At 35.2% G+C, this 17,726-nt stretch overlaps 1 protein-coding gene across 2 annotated transcripts in view; it reads right to left on the bottom strand.

Moving 5' to 3' along the window:
* lrrtm4l2 (leucine rich repeat transmembrane neuronal 4 like 2) overlaps window positions 1–17,726 on the bottom strand; it is a 35,234-nt gene that overhangs the window by 8,522 nt on the left and 8,986 nt on the right. The window lies entirely within an intron of this gene.

The following is a 17,726-nucleotide window of genomic DNA, read 5'->3' as shown; positions in this document are numbered from 1 at the left end:
ACATTTTTAATAGAATAACCATTTTTACAGCAAAACTTCATAATAGACATGAACAGCCAATTAGTATTACTGTAAGACTCTTGACTGATTTATTCAAAAAGAACTATTATATATAGGGTATATTAGCACAAATTATTAGCCCAACAAATGTTTACCACTATCTAATGTTGTATTGGGCCTTTTTTGTTACCTTTCAATGCATTTAAGGATGAGGGAATGCTGTGCAACCTGTGGCATCTGCATCATTTAAATCTGCATAAAGCAAACTTCTGCCAGAAGTGACTAGAGAGTTTGATTGGTCGGATGGCAATAATTGATATTGGAAATGTTTATTCTTAACATTTTTTTTTATAAATTGATCTTTTTATTATTTTAAGCATTATTGTGAGCTTTTTGCGTAATATTACATTAGCACAATCATCAAAGTCATTGCAAGATATAGATTACAATGAACAGAGCATTGTACTGTAAAAGTATTCAACACTGAAATTGCAAAGGGAGCCTTTAAAAGCATCATTTGAGGTATCTATCGTTCGTTCGTTCGTTCTTGTCTGTCTGCATTCATTCTATCTATCTGTCTGTCGTTCGTTCGTTCTGTCCATCTGCTTTCGTTCTATTGTTTGTTTGTTTTGTCTGTCTGCTTTCGTTTTATCGTTCGTTCATTCATTTGTTCGTTCTGTCTGTCTGTCTGCTTTCATTCTATCTATCTGTCTCTGTCGTTCGTTCGTTCTGTCTGCTTTCGTTCTATTGTTTGTTTGTTTTCTCTGTCTGTCTGCTTTCGTTCTATCTATCGTTCGTTCGTTCGTTTGTGTGTTCGTTTGTCGTTCTGTCTGTCTGTCTGCTTTCATTCTATCTATCTATTGTTCGTTGGCTCATTGGTTCATTGGTTCGTTCTGCTATCTATCTATTGATCGATCGTTCATTCGTTCGTTCATTCATTGGTTTGTTCGTTCGTTGGTTTGTTCTGCTATCATTAGTTTATTCGTTAGTTCGTTAGTTCATTCATTCTGCTATCTATCTATCTATCTATCTTTTGATTGATCGTTCGTTCGTTCGTTCTGCTATCTATCTATCTATTTATCATTGGTTTGTTCGTTGGTTGGTTCGTTAGTTAGTTTAGTTACTTGGTTAGATTGTTTGTTCTGCTTTCTATCTATCTATCTATCTATCTATCTATCATTCTTTCGTTCTTTCGTTCGTTTGTTCTGCTTTTGTTCTATCATTCGTTCATTCGGTCTGTCTGTCTGCCTGCTTTCTGTCTGTCTGTCTGTCGTTCGTTTTTGTTCTGTCTGTCTGCTTTCGTACTATCTATCTATTGTTTGCTGGCTCATTGGTTCGTTGGTTTGTTCTGCTATCTATCTATCGATCATTTGTACGTTTGTTCATTGGTTGGTTGGTTTGTTCTGCGATCTATGTATCATTGGTTCATTTGTTGGTTTATTCGTTCGTTAGTTCGTTGCTTAGTTCGTTGCTTAGTTCGTTCGTTCTGCTATCGATCGAACGTTCGTTGGTTCGTTCTGCTATCTGTCTATCTATGTATCATTGGTTGGTTCGTTAGTTAGTTTGTTACTTAGTTAATTCGTTCTGCTATCTATCTATCTATCTATCTATCTATCTATCTATCTATCTATCTATCTATCTATCTATCTATCATCTCGTGTCAGGGTAAACCTCAACTCCAACTTTGTTTTCTATTGATCTTGGGTTTTGAGATTGTTATGAATCACTCAGGCCTAAGAGATAACCACTAACCCAAGGTCTCTTTTCACCATGGTGAGAGATGCTTCACTAATGGCTTTTTAATTTGCACCTCATCAGTCCTGCAATACAAGTTTCCAGACGGATAGCGCTCACCTTATCATTGATTTAGTCTTCCTCAGAGACTCTAAATGAGCCTGTCCATCAGAGGTACTCATTTCTGTACAAAATAGCAATTATTATCATAATACCAGCTCTGGATTGTTATAAACGCACCTCTGTAGCCTAACTGCCCTTTCCACTCACGTCTGCACTCATGCGTGTTAACACCTGCATGTGTTTGTATGCAAACTTGCCCTTGATTTATCAGCCCTTGTGAACAGAGGACAGCAGCTCCAAGAGAAGCGAGCCAAACACTGCGACACATAAACATGCGCGTATATAAATCTTGATGGCCACTCCACCTCTCCGCCTGTACAATAGAATCATGAGTCATGCGGTGAAGCAAATTAACTGATGGGCCACATAAATTCTTATGATGACAAATAAAAATGTCAACATCAACACTTGGCTAGGTTTGAACACATTTCATATAATGTGGCAGATGGATGAAGTGAATCAAACAGTAGAAAGACCCAGAAAGGTTGAAGCTTATCTTTCATAGCTCAAGAGTCTTATAGAATTTTTTTTATGTATATAAATATTAGTCATTTTATATGTCAACATGCATCAGACGTTTCTCCGAAAAATCCTTAGGAAAAATGCATTATTTTGTAAGCTATATAACATCTACTGAACAAATTAATTTCTAACCTGTGTGCTTTGATTGTCCATGGAATCCAAAATAAATTTGGAAGAATCTTCAATCAGGTCTTTGTTACGCCACCAAAGTTCATAATGGCCAAATTTGACATCATTAAATTGTTAAATATGGCTCTTTTATGCTAATGCTCTTCATTTACTTTCATGCTCTATACTCCAGTTCTTTTGAAGTCAAATGATGGCATGTGCAAGGAAAAGATTTATAATCTTCCTCTCTAAAACTCAAAAATGGAGCTATATGATCACAGCATTGTGTAGTTTCAGAAGACCTGAATATAGCGCACAAGCCAATCGTGTAACTAGTTTATTTTTACATTATTTCAATTTGAATCAGATCCCAGAGGTGATTGCATGTATGTGCACACAGCACCCACCCACAGTATTCGCTCATACTCCAATCAGGTAACATGGAAATGGGGAAAACTGTGGAGTGAAATGAGCATGTAGGTCATGCAACAATTTTCTTTTTGACGGCTGTGATGGCAGTATGCAAATGCACACCCAGAGGGGTCGTAAAGGTTTGGATCTGTATAATTGTCTCTATTACTAGCAGGAGAATGACTTTTATATGTCAAATGTTGGTAATTGCTGAAAAAAAAAAAAAAAAAAAAAAGAGACAAGCATCTTCAGGGAGACATGGGTACATTCTCAGAGGGGAAATCAAGAAAAAGTTTAACTGCAGTTTTAAGTTCCCCCTTTATGAAAGAAGGCAAAATGTGGAACAGCTTGTTAGCTGTGAATAACCGAATCAAGTTAAATAAGTTCCACAATTGCAGGCGTGCTGATAACTGAGAGAGAATTTTGACCTTTTAAAGATGTATATTCAAAGCTCTCTGCAGGAAATACTCTTTTACTGGCTGATTAGACTGCAATTCTGTTTCTTCAATGCTGTTTGGATTTGGAAGCTGGCTATGTTTGAAAGGGAATATTAGCATACTGTGCGGTAGTGTTGGCACGCTACTGGAACTTCCATACAATACCTTGAAAAATATCAATATTCGATACCACAATTATTATTATTATTATTATTATTATTATTATGAATAATAATACTTTTATTATACAGTTTTCATAATAATACTTTTATTACAGTTGTGGTCAGAATTGCTGGCACCCTTGGTAAAAATGATCAAAGATGACTGTAAAAATAAATCTGCATTGTTTATCCTTTTGATCTTTAATTCATAAAATTAGCAAAAATCTAATCTTTCATTGAAGGAAAGGAATTAAAAGTGGGGGAAAATCACAATATGAAAAATGTTTTTTCTCCAAAACTTGTTGGCCACAATTATTGGCACCCTTTTGTTCAATACTTTTTGCAACCTCTTTTTGCCAAGATAACAGCTCTGAGTCTTCACCTATAATGCCTGATGAGTTTGGAGAACACCTGACAAGAGATCAGAGACCATTCCTTCATGCAGAATCTCTCCAGATCCTTCAGATTCCCAGCTCCATGTTGGTGCTTCTTCTCTTCAGTTCACTCCACTCATTTTCTTTATGGTTCAGGTCAGAGGACTGGGACTGCCATGACAGAAGCTTCATTTTGTGCTCAGTGACACATTTTTGTGTTGGTTTTGATGTTTGTTTTGGATCATTGTCCTGATGGAAGATCCAACCACGGCCCATTATTGGATTTCTAGCAGAAGTGGTCAGGTTTTGATTTTTTATCTGTTGGTATTTGATAGAATCCATGATACCATGTATCTGAACAAGATGTCCAGGACCTCCAGCAGAAAAATCGGCCCACAGCATTAAAGATCCAGCAGTATATTTAACAACTTGTGTTAACGAACAACTTGTGGGGATGTAGGTGCTGTTTGATCATTTTTTTAGGCTTTCTGAGACTCAAGACTCAACTAATCTCTGCAATTCTCCAGCTGTGATCCTTGGAGAGTCTTTGTCCACTTAAACTTTCCTCCTCACCGCGCATTAGGACGATTTAGACACACGTCCTCTTCCAGGCAGATTTGTAACATCTTTAGTTGATTGATGTTAATTATTGCCCTGATAGTGGAAATGGAGATTTTCAATGCTTTAGCTATTTTCTTACAGCCACTTTCTATTTTGTGAAGCTCGACAATCTTTTGCTGCACATCAGAACTACATTCTTTGGTTTTTCTCATTGTGATGAATGATTAATGGAATTTGGCCTTTGTGTGTCCTCATATTTATACTCCTGTGGAACAGGAAGTCACGGCTGGACAATTTCATGTTCATGATCACCCTGGTGTGCTAAAAAAAAATGTAAATATGAATGGTAATATACTTCAGAGATATTTTACTCATAAAAAAATTCTAGGGGTGCCAATAAGTGTGGCCAATGTGTTTTGGAGAAAAACATTTATTTCATCAAAGCAAACTTTCCAGAAAAGTTTGTTCTGGTTCGTAAACACCATTGAACTACCATTGGTCCGTGGTGATGATGTAATAGGTAGGTGTAGCTCTGAGACTCCGCCTTCTTTGAGATGGAAATCTTCTCCTGTTCATTTCTTCTTTTCAGTCCAGTGTTGCCAACTTAGCAACTTTGTCGCTAGATTTAGCGACTTTTCAGACCCCTTTAGTGACTTTTTCTTCAAAAAAAGTGCCTAGCGACAAATCTAACGACTTTTTTGCCAAACCCAAGTAACTTTCCAAATGTCACATGACATTGGATCACTTATCTGCTGCGTTAGGCAGAATGCAAGTACGACGTGTTGACGTCATGGATATGCTAATTGATACATGACGTCATCTAGTGAACTTTAGGGGCTTTTTGTTCAGGCTTTAACTACTTTCCTTTGAAAATAGTTGGCAACACTGGTTCAGTCTATCAAGGTCAGACGTCCTTTATAGTAGAAACTAAAGTTGTAATTCTAATTGAAAGAGACATTGATGCTGTTTTTTTTTCATGTTTAATACTGTAAAAACTTCTTTTACCCCTAAGCGAAGAATGAAAAAGAACTTCGCCATGAGCCGAAGCCGTAACCTGGTAATGTGTGTTTTAGCTCTAAAGTAGTAGTTCACCCAAATCTTTTCTCATAAAATCCTTATTTCTTCTGTGGAGCACAAAAGCACTTTGTCCTAGCTGCTCTTTTTAATGCAATTAAAGTGAATGAGGACGAGGCCTTTTAAACTTAATGACAGTATAAGCACCAAGCTGTCATTTGACTTCAAACGACTTGAAATGTACAGAAGTATATGGAAATATAATGTATTTTTGCCTTTTTATGGAGCTGCTGAACGACGAATGGGTAGGCAACGGTTCTCTTTAACAAAATGTGTCTTTACTTATCAAGATGCAGGAGTTCGACAAGCAATGAGCATATTTCTTTGCCATAACACACACATACATAGAAACAAGCTAAAATAACTTAGTCTGCTATAGGCTCTGAGAATTTAAAGCAACAGAACACTATTATGTTCTACAGCATCCTTTTATTGTATGGAAAAGAACATATCAGTCATTCAGAACAAAACCTCATTTGTGTTCCACGGAAGAAAGAAAGAAAACTAGAAGAGAACTCTGAAGGAACTGCAAATATGAGAATTACCCTTCTGTTTAATTAGCCACTGGGTCGAGGGTTCAGGCAAATTCTTCCTTTCTCTGATGAAGTCTCATCACGGTGTGTGATATAAATAGCCTTAACATCCTGCCGCACAGTTTGTTTTTAATCTGCACCTTTAATCCAAGATGGATTCTGCTCTGTGCTTCTCTGCTCACTTTAATTTCCTCTCTCACTCCTTAAAGAGTGTTGAGAGAGAAAGGAGACCGCAAGGGCAGTAATGAAGCGATTGTGCCAATGGATTTCTCTAATAAGGGAGGACTTCCTCTAACCTCTGAGCTCAACCGTCCCTCAAGCTCTGCACCTCTGCTGTCATACTGCCAGTGTGTGTGTGTGTGTGTGTGTGTGCAGGCAGACGGTATGTGCATATGCAGAGAGGGCAGCTGCTTTCAGCAGATATGGAGCTAAATGTCTATGGAGGAAAATGGAGGAGAATAAGCAGAAATGGTTGCATTATGTTAGTAGGACAGGAGAAGCGAGAGCTACAGCAAGTAAATAACTCAGTGTTGATACAATGAGTACATTGGCAAAAGTTACCTTTCGATTTCTGTTCCCTCATCTTAACTAGAGATGTTTGCCAGATTAGTGCATCAAACATTTGCAAGATACTCCTGTGTTTTGTTTGACACAGTTGTTGGAAAGTGAACTAGATATCCATGAGCAGAACTGCTTATTTCTAGGCTTGATTCTGTGCAATAATCACAAACTACTTTTAGACAGAAAAAAAAAAAAAAAAAAATGCAAATTATGAATTGCTGTGCAATTACAGCAATTAAATGATTGGTCTATTATTGTGGTATGAACTATTTCAGATAAAACAGCCCTAATCAGAACGTGAAAACGAACTGTGGTTTGTCGTTTTTGTGGTCAGACAGTCTCTTGCTTCTACGTTTGTGGTTCCTAGGCAGAAAAAAAGCTATAATGGGGGTCTGGATGTGACTAGGTGCAATTTGATTTGGTCCTTCAGGAACAGTTTTTCACCAAGATTTCACCAAGTGCAACATGTTCCTGGACCAACATCTTTGTTGATCCTGGAACAACATTCCAATCAACCGATCAGATTTGAGGGACAAGTTTACAGTTTATGTCAAGTTTAGGCTTACAACCAGGGTTAGGTGCTTATTCACCTATCATTTCACTGTGATTTTAGGAGTAACGTATGGGTATGGTTAGGGGTAGAGGTATGGTTAGAATTAAATGTTTGGACAGGAATAAATATGTTGACCCTGGAACGCATCTCAGGCTACGTTCAGACTGTCAGTCCAAGTCCGATTTTTGTGCACATCCAATTGAAATCCGATCAGATTTAGCATGTGTGAATTTCAAGGAATCACATGAAATATGATTTTTACAAATCCATTTTGAACTACATTCATGTGGTTTGAAATCCTATTCAAATTGCATTTCTGGAAATCTGTTTCAGTCTGACTGCTCTTTATGTGACTTTCTCACGCCACGTAAAATGTAAACATCATGTTGTTATAGGAAACATGCTGAAAGTCGCTGCAGGAACAAGGTTGTGTTGTTGCAAAGTGCCGGACGAATAGAAAATGACAATATGACGGATGCATATTTTGAAACCAGTGGAGACAAGCGTGGAATAAAGCCGCTCATACCAGTCTCGTACGTTTCTGCCGCTGTAGTCCAGTGCGGCTTCTACACATTGTCATGTTGTAAATAAGACAATATATGTATTGCAAACCCCTCCATGTTGCGGTTGTTGTTGTTGTTGTTTTTGGCGTATACCTACCAACGCAACATCAATGCCATAAAAACCAATGCAGATATTCCGGAAAAAATGAAAAAGAGCGGCATGGACACACAAATTAGATCTGAACGGTTGCAATACACAATGTGGACAGTCAATAATTTGAGATCAGATTCCAATTGGATACACAAATAATTGGATTTGGACTAACTGTGTGAACATAGCCTTACTCTGCAAAATCAGGACGTGTAGTGGTAACGCATTAGAAGTAACACAATGCTTTACTTTTAACTTTACAACAAAATATCTGAGTTACTTTTTCAAATAAGCAATGCAAGTTACTTTGTTTCCCCTTTTATTGACTGACACCACTCCTGTCCCCATGCTGAGAGAAATCAGGAGTAGAGGTGCGTACAGGCCATGTTGTAACTACCGTAATTACGAGATTTCAACTTGTAAAAGCGATCATGTCCTCGTAGAGCTCGTAATTACACCATGTACTGTACGATGGGAATTTTCAGAGAGCTCCTACTTGTACCACGTGACCACCTGCAAATTCATTTAGTAGTTGATAGTTCTGTCATAGAAACTCATAATTCCCGGTCTGAGGATGTGAACAGCTCAGAATAGAACGTCACGTGTCGTTATCTTGAGACTATGGTAATTACGACATGGCGTGAACGCAGCATAAGCGCAGAGGTGTTGTGTGTGCTGTGTAAATGTGATGCTTATTGTAGTTCTAGACTGAATGTGAGCATTTATTCATCGCACAAAAACATTCAGTATTCTTCAAAAGGAAGAAAACCGTGAAATGCAAACTCAGAATATTACGCAAACCTGCAATAATTAAATATAATACAAATATACTTTATGCATTTAACTTTGCTCCTGACCTTTGATGATCCAATTCAACCATACAAATAAGCAAAAATGACTTGAGTTAAACATCACATTCGTGTTTTTTTTTTCTTTCCTTTTTTTAATTGCTGAAGTAAAAGTGTTGAACTTTCTTCTGACATCCAAAATGGCAGCACAGCTGAAAGGTTTGAGCTGCGCCCTCTACTGTACAGGCGTGAATTTGCATTTCCTTCAGCCTGAGGCTTATTCATTTCACTTTTGGTGTAAAAGGGCCTTTACATTTGCCAAAAATATTATTTTTTTATAATTAAAAAACAAACAAGCCCAGCCCAGGTGAGAAAAAGTAATGCAAAACTGACGTAACACATTACTTTACATAAAAAGTAATGGAATTAGTTACTTTTTTAAGGGAGTAACGCAATATTGTAATGCATTAATTTTAAAAGTAACTTGCTCCAACAATGTTCGTGAATATATTCAATGGTCTCTATATGACAGATGGAGGAGAGGTTGAAAAATAAGAGAGCTTGATGACATCAGCTGCATGTTAATTGATTTTTATAATTGATAATGTACAATACCATTCAAACGTTTGGGGTTAGTGAAAAAAATGAACACTTTTATTCAGAAATGATTCATTAAACTTATCAAAACTGACAGTAAATACTTTTGCATTGTTAAAAAAATATATATATTTCAAATAAATGCTGTTCTTTTGAAATTACTTTTTAAAAAGTATCATGGTTTCCACAAAAATATGAACTCTTTTCAACATTAATAATCAGATTTTTTTTCTTGAGCAGCAAATCATCATATTAGAATGATTTCTGAAGGATCATGTGACACTGAAGACTGGAGTAATGATGCTGAAAATTCAGCTTTGAATCACAGGAATAAATTACATTTTAAAATATATTCAAATACAAAACAGTTATTTAAGTTGTAATAACATTTCACAATTTTACTGTATTTTTTTTATATAAAAAAAAAAGCAGCCTTGGTGAGCAGAGTTATTATCATTTTTATGATTCATATTAGACTTTTATATTAAGAAAGTAAATGTCAGTTTGGATATCATGTTGACTTATACATTGCTTTTGATCCGAGTGAAAACAAGGGATGCGCATCTTATGCAAAGAGTGTGAGTCTCAGGAGGGAGGATTGAAGCTCAGTGTTGGATTATCTGTAATATTTTATTCTCCTCACACACAATACGCAATATTCTGAGGTCATATGAATGGCTTCCTCCACAGGTTGATATTTTTTATGTGAAGCCACTTAATATTCCTCAGAATATACAACACATTTTATTTGGCAGTTATGAGTCACCAAACCCGACTGCAGATTTTACAGTATTACTTTTCAAATATGAAATCTTGATACAGAAACACTTTAATTCACATTGATCTTTATGATTTGATTATTCACAGCTCATGAAACAAATCCCTCTTCACCTTGCAGCACAATCCATTTCCTATGTAATGCACATAAACATAATATTAGCATCTTCACTTCGATCTGTCAGTCTGCAGGCTCCTGACACAAAACAAACACCGCATTCTCCCTCGGAAAACGCCGCAGGCTCAGAAAAATGTGCCAACTACATGCAGTCTGTTAATACACTTCGTCTTTTATCTCATCCATTTAGACTGTTGATTTAAGATTGCTAATAAACGTGACGTCTGTGTAAACATCGTCCTTGGCTTACTCATGGGAAGAGCCACGTGCATTTTAATTCTGAGTGCAGATTTAGAGTGATTATTATTAGGCCTGTTTTGTTGCAGGAAGTGATGGAGTTATCAGTTCATTGATAGTGTTGTTGGCTAAATGATCAGCATGAGTCACAATCACACAATCAAAGTAGGCCTGTTCACACAGCTTCCCAGTTTTGATCAATATCGCTAGGATTTTAAAATATATATTTTATAAACGGTGCTGGGTATGGAAGCTTGTTTCCGCCATGAAATAAACAATAAAAAAAGTAAATTGCGAATTTTTATCTCACAATTCTGACTTTTTTTCTCGCAATTGCGAATTTATATCTCACAATTCTGAAGTTTTTCTCAGAATTGCAAGATATAAACTCACAATTGCGAGTTATAAAGTGAGAATGGTGTGTTATCGTCCAATTGTGAGCAAAATTGTTTAAATCTCACAATTTTGACTTTATAACTCACAATAATGCATGTTATAAATTCAGAATAAATTCAGAATTGTGAGATATAACTCAATTCTGTGAAAAAATAAGATGCAATTGCGAGTTTAAATCATGCAATTCTGACTTTATATCTCACAATTCTGACTTTTCACAATTGCGAGTTATAAAGTCAGAATTGCGTGATAACTCGCAATTGAGAAAAATCTGACTTTATATCTCATAATTCTGACTTTATATCACGCAATTCTGACTTTATATTTCTCAATTCTGACTTTATATCTCACAATTCTGGCTTTATAACTTGCAATTCTGACTTTATATCACACAATTCTGACTTTATAACTCACAATTCTGACTTTATATCTCAAAATTCTGACTTTATAACTTGCAATTCTGACTTTATATCACACAATTCTGACTTTATAACTCACAATTCTGACTTTATATCTCAAAATTCTGACTTTATAACTTGCAATTCTGACTTTATATCACGCAATTCTGACATTATAACTCGCAATTCTGACTTTATATCTCACAATTCTGACTTTATATCTCGCAATTCTGACTTTATATCTCACAATTCTGACTTTATATCTCGCAATTCTGACTTTATATCTCACAATTCTGACTTTATATCACACAATTCTGACTTTATATCTCGCACTTCTGACTTTATATCTCGCAATTCTGACTTTATATCTCGCACTTCTGACTTTATTTCTCGCAATTCTGACTTTATAACTCGCAATTCTGACTTTATATCTCGCAATTCTGACTTTATATCTCACAATTCTGACTTTATAACTCGCAATTCTGACTTTATATCGCAATTCTGACTTTATCTCTCACAATTCTGACTTTATATCTCGCAATTCTGACTTTATAACTCGCAATTCTGACTTTATATCTCACAATTCTGACTTTATATCTCGCAATTCTGACTTTATAACTCAGAAGAAAAGAAGAAAAGTCAGAATTGTGAGATAAAAAGTCGCAATTACCTTTTTTATTTTTTTATTTAGTGGCGGAAACAAGCTTCCATAGTTGGGTGTAATGCATTACTAAGTAATTAATTATTGTAATAAAGTAAGGAATTACTCTTCAATTTTTTGTAATGTAATAACAGTTACTTCTGTTGTAATTGCATTAAATACTTTAGACTATAGAACAATTCTATAAAACAATATCATGGATTCAATATCAAATTTAATGTCCGGTGTTAAAATGTTTTTAATGTAACCCTTTAAGTACTTTGGTCAGTTCAAAAATAATTTATGCAATTTTATATTATTTATTCAACAGAATAAATTAAAAGACCATTTTCATGTCTATCCTTGTATTATTCAACTGGTTGAGGTTGAGATGGGATTTACAAAGTAATTAGTGATAATTAATGCAATACTTTTTAATAGAGAGTAAGTAATTAGTACACTAATCTAATTACACTGTTGAAGATGTAATTAGTAGCTAGTAATTAATAACGTTTTAGAGCAGCTTACCCAATGCTATTTCTAAATAAGAATCTACGTTTTGCATGAAGAAAATTATGCCTTTTTTCTATAATTCAGCCATTTTTTCCACACATATTCTTACTGCGGTAATGAAAAAATATTCACTGTATGTTATAAGGTCTTGATACACATATTTGTTGTACTATCTTTAATTTATGCTGATTAAAATATAATATTAGACACAATAAATTACAGTAATGGGAATAATGGGAATATAAAAAAATCTAAATTAAAACTTCAGAATGGTAAAGTGTAGAAATGTGGTTAATTGTAATGAAAATAATTTCGTAATGCAAATATGCTTAATTTTCTTTATGCAAATTATTATTTCTTATTTTTTTTATGACTCAGACATGTTCTTGATTGGCTTTATGAGATTCACACAGGGACTTTATCTAACCTCTAATCACCTACACATATACTGGAAAACCCTGATTTGTCCTATAAAAATCATGGTATGATGACCTGCTGCGTATGTACTTTGAAATACACTGCCTGAAATTGGACCTGAAGAAATGTGCATTCAGTCTAAAAAATAAGCTCAAAATTACAACTCCAAGTTCACTTCACTTTATGGTTCTGGAGGCAAAGCATCCTTATCTGCAGCAGAGACAAGCAAGCAAGTATCCACTTAGGAACTAAAAATGAGCAATTTCATGCTGAGATTAGAAGTGTGAAGCCAAGGTGGAAGTGCCATTGACATACTAGGAAAACAATTTTGATTACAGGGTCACCAGAAGATTGGAGAAGTTAGTCACAGTACTGAAGTGCAAGTTAAAATAGAGCTTGATATACAGTGGTTATGCCACGACTATTGCCTTTGCAAATTCAAGATGCCTGTTCCACCAGGTTGTCTTAATGAATCAAAACACAAACGACCGACAGCTGCTTTTGCATTGGTACTGTCAACCGTAAGGGAGATCTACTGAAAAATTAGCACATGAACAGCATGTGAATATGATGTTTACCCAAATGCAAAATGTATTCTGCCTTCAATTTCTGATCCTAAAATATTCAAGCCTCCTAAAAACCAGACATATTTTAGACCAAAATGTTTGTATGGGTAAACAGAGAGATGAATGATGCAGTTTATTGATCCATGAGAGGTAATATAAGCTCTAAATGCCACACTGCATATGCCACACTCTATATTTCTATAATTTGGGAGCTTTCGAGACTGGTGGGGAAATGATTGACATCTTTATGGAATTATCAAGTACAGTAAAATGTGACATTCTCTGAATGTCACACATCAGCACTTTGGAGACAAGCCAGTAGCATCGCTTCCATCATTATGGTGACACAAGTTAAGGCAGTGGTTCTCAGCTGGTTTTGCTGCATTGGACATCAAGAATGGGATAGGAATAGGACAATTTGCTGTTTTGGTTTCTAAATGTCTTCTGAATTGCAATGGTTTTATGCTCTCTGCAGACATTTACCTGGTAATGTGTACACTTTAAAAAATGCTGGAAAAACAACCCAAGTTGGGTTGAAAATGGAAAACCCCAGCAATTGGGTTGTTTTAACCCGGTTTGGTTAAATGTTTGCCCAACCTGCTGGGTAGTTTCATTTAACCCAACTATTGTTTAAAAAATACTGTATTGCTTGCTTAAAATAAACCCAAAATATGTTGGAAATTAGCATTTATTAAATATATAATAAACAAACATTTATTATAATAAGTTTAATGAATAATAATTAAACAATAAACATTTATTAAATAGCTTATTAATAAATGTTCACCTTTTGATTATTTTTGTTGCCTCTAGTAATTATGTGTCTGATTTTTAATTTCCAACCTATTTTGGGTTCATTTTAAGCTTCTTGCCATATTAGCATCTAATTTGGCTAGATTGTAATATACAGATGAAATTGCACCGAAATATAAGGAAAAGGGAAGTGTTTTCTCCTTCCTTTTAACAAACCTATTTATTGTCCTGCATTAACTATGCACAATTATGTGGTTTGTTGCATTTAATTAGGGCTGTGAATCAATTTAAGCATGGAAATTCATTTAATCAAATTATGATATGCCAATTAATTGATGAAATTATTCAGAACTGATTGAAAAATCATCAAATGAAAATAATAGTTGAATTTCAAAACATTGGAAAAGTCGCTTTAGAAGTCAATAGGTCGTTACATAGACTGATTTTTAATAATATGGATATCACTGACCTAGTTAAAAATTTTTTTCAATGGACCACTTTTGACATTCTACTAACAATAAGTAACTTTGCAACTACACGTCAACTAATCAGTAGAGTATTAGTAGACTGTCTGCTTATTATCAGCTAACACTTTATTGTGACGGTCAACTTATTCTACTAACCCGAACCCTAACCTAACAGTCTACTACAGTCTACTAATACTCTAATGAGAGTTAGTTGACATGCAGTTGTAAAGTTACTTGTAGTTTGTAGAGTGTCTAAAGTGGATCATCAAAATAACGTGCAACCCTGACGTAAAGTCCAAAGCAATTATGTACTAGCAGCTATTTATGTAGGATTTAATATTAGCAGACGGGTCCGGACTGACTGCAGACTGAGATACTTCAGGCTTGAATTTCCATAATTAGAAAATCCCTTATTACGGAATTCACTTGAGTATTAGGAGGCATGATAAATTGCATTACTTATTAATTACACTAAATTTATATGTTAAATTGATAAGCCTATTTTTATAATTTGCATTTCAACCTCCTGATTTCTGTGGCCCTATCAATATAGTCAATCAGTTGAGACTCACAGTAATGCATGGCAGAACAGTGTTTCAGCCTGACAGATACAATGAGGATTTGATAGATTGTGCACAGATCAACCAGCGTGACCTACAATTGCTGTGCTTTTCTCTCGAGGTGGGACAGAAAGTGAAATTAGTTACAATTAGGGCATATGTCTTCCCCATCAAAAATGTCATGCAGTTTTTGGTTAGGTTTCTAAAAGCTTTTATGAGGGAACTTTTCATTATTTTGCATCACCCAAAATAATAAGAGAGACTAAACTAGAGCCAGGTCAATTTGACAAAAAGATAAATAATAACACACATAAATGAGCACTCCCGCTCATTAAATGTCAAAACTGAATACGCGATGACCCATTACAGCGCAGAGCTTCAAAGTAGTGATCAAATGAATGATGTACCGTAGCAGCCCCAAGCAGGAGTTAAAAGACTAGGTGATAATTGAAGGTGTTGGAAAACATGAATATGTACATTGATTTCCAACAGCTGGTACTGGTAAAGGGCAAAGAATGTAGTCATGCAGCATAATGCATCAAGAAAAAAGAATGCTTTGTAAAATAAAGCTCCGTAATTTAAGTACATAATTACTGAACGTTATTTCAGTTCCTTCTTGTTCCATGATAAACACAAGGCTGATAATAGTGACTCACGATAATGTCATTGTGAGTGTTGTTTTGTGTCAGAAAGGCTAAGTTTCTGTAAGGCAACTAACGATGACAGAGCTCTGCTGGGATTGTTAGCTATGAGTTAGGTTTAATTGAGGGAGACCATCAAGAGAAAATTATAGGGCCAATTTAAAAGCACTCAAGGGTTGAAAAATTGAATGAACTACTATGATGGTCAAAGGATGAACTTGTTTACAACTTTTCAACATCAGTTGTCAGTGTGAAACTAGGTAGAACAGATTCAAACATGTGTCCTAATGAGCACATGCACTACCCACTGTGCCATGGCTCCAACAACTCCAACATGAAGGAATAGTTCACTTAAAACCAATGAGTCTTATTTATTTATTTATTTATTGGTGTTGTGATATATAGTAATATGGCTTTCCATATGAAGGGAAGGGAGAGGTCATGTGATTGAATCCTGTTGTTTATATATGGACGTCACGGTTCGGTGCATACAGTCAGATGAAGAATGCAGTCAGTCACAAGTGATTCACACTCCAATCCAGAAGAGGGCGCGTGCGGTAATGCAATGCTGTTTGCTAACCGCCACAGCAGGCACAGAAGAAGAAGAACCGACAATCTAGATATGCGTGTAATCTCTCAACCAGTGTTTCAACCGCGGAAAGACATCAATAAAACAGCTTGAGAATAATATCTTACATAGCATTACATTTACCTCAGGCAAGTCATTTAGTGTCCACAGCATGTTAGTTCACTAGAGAGGTGCATTTCACTAAATATATGCACTATATTAGCTTATATATTCGTTATATTTACTTTACCTGTTAGTAATGTATTAATTATTTAATGTTTAAATAAATTTGTCATGAAAACAAGTTATGACAGTAACTGTGTAAATGGTCATATTTCAAAAATGAATTGGAGTAATCATTTTATTATTAGATTTAGAAATGAATGCAAAACCTGCCTCATGTGCAATTTACATTTTTTTTTTTTTTGAGTGTTGATTATAATATCTAAAAATAAATAGCAACTGAATTTAATAATTTGTGCTCTGTTGTTAATTGTAATCTTTAATATTATAGTAATGTGCAAGAAATGGCTCTCTGTGTATAGTTTACAGCATTAGCTGAGATAGATTTTTTTTTCTCTAAGAAAATGTTAATTATAATTGAACTTAATTAAAGAAAGACACGGTTTTTTTTTTCTCCAATAAACCATTGTTTAATAAAAAAAAAAGAAGAAAAAAGAAGCAATTTTGTGTCTAGTTTTCTCCACCTGCTGTACCGAACCCGTACCGAACCGTGACTTCAATACCGAGGTACGTACCGAACCGCCAAGTTTGTGTACTGTTATACCCCTAATATATATATATATATACTATAACTTGATTGATCTGACCTTTAACATCCCTAACATCCCTCTTTCACTTTTGGCTCATTGCAGATTAGGAGACTTTCATATGATCAGATGCTGCTCGGTTACCTGCCATGATGAGACATATTTAATTCTCAGTGAGCAGCCTCAATCCTTTACAGTTGCTGTGAAGCACCACTGATTTACTTCATTCATCATTTTTATTAATAGTGACTAACATCCTGTGCAGTGTTGATCATAAGGGAGGTGTGGAGGAAATCTTTGGAGGGCTCCAAAAATCCCCCATCAACTCAAGCACTCCCCAAAATGGACCATTTTGTCATTATTTACTCTTTCTAAACCTGTATGCTGTTATTTTTCTGTAGAACATGCAGGGGGTACCTTTTAAATGTTTTATTTTATTTATTTTTTCTTAAAACACAGGGACCAGTCATAGTGACCATGTCTGTGAAGCTATAAAAAAATGGCAAAACCATAAAAATTGTTGATATGACTTGTGCACTTGTCAAGCTAAAAGCTTTAGAAGAGTTGGAATATAGTGCACGAGTCAAATGGACTAGATTTATGCTAATTTCCTAAGGGGAAGGGAGTTGACAGGCATAGTCACTTAAATATTATTGTATGAAAAAAAAAAAATCTTTGCATCAAGATTCTCCTTTGGGGATCTATGAAAAAACA

Source organism: Ctenopharyngodon idella, chromosome 8, assembly GCF_019924925.1.
Source record: "Ctenopharyngodon idella isolate HZGC_01 chromosome 8, HZGC01, whole genome shotgun sequence".
Lineage (NCBI taxonomy): Eukaryota > Metazoa > Chordata > Actinopteri > Cypriniformes > Xenocyprididae > Ctenopharyngodon > Ctenopharyngodon idella.
Note: the sequence above shows the minus strand (reverse complement) of the source record. Positions and strands in the feature narration are given on the sequence as shown.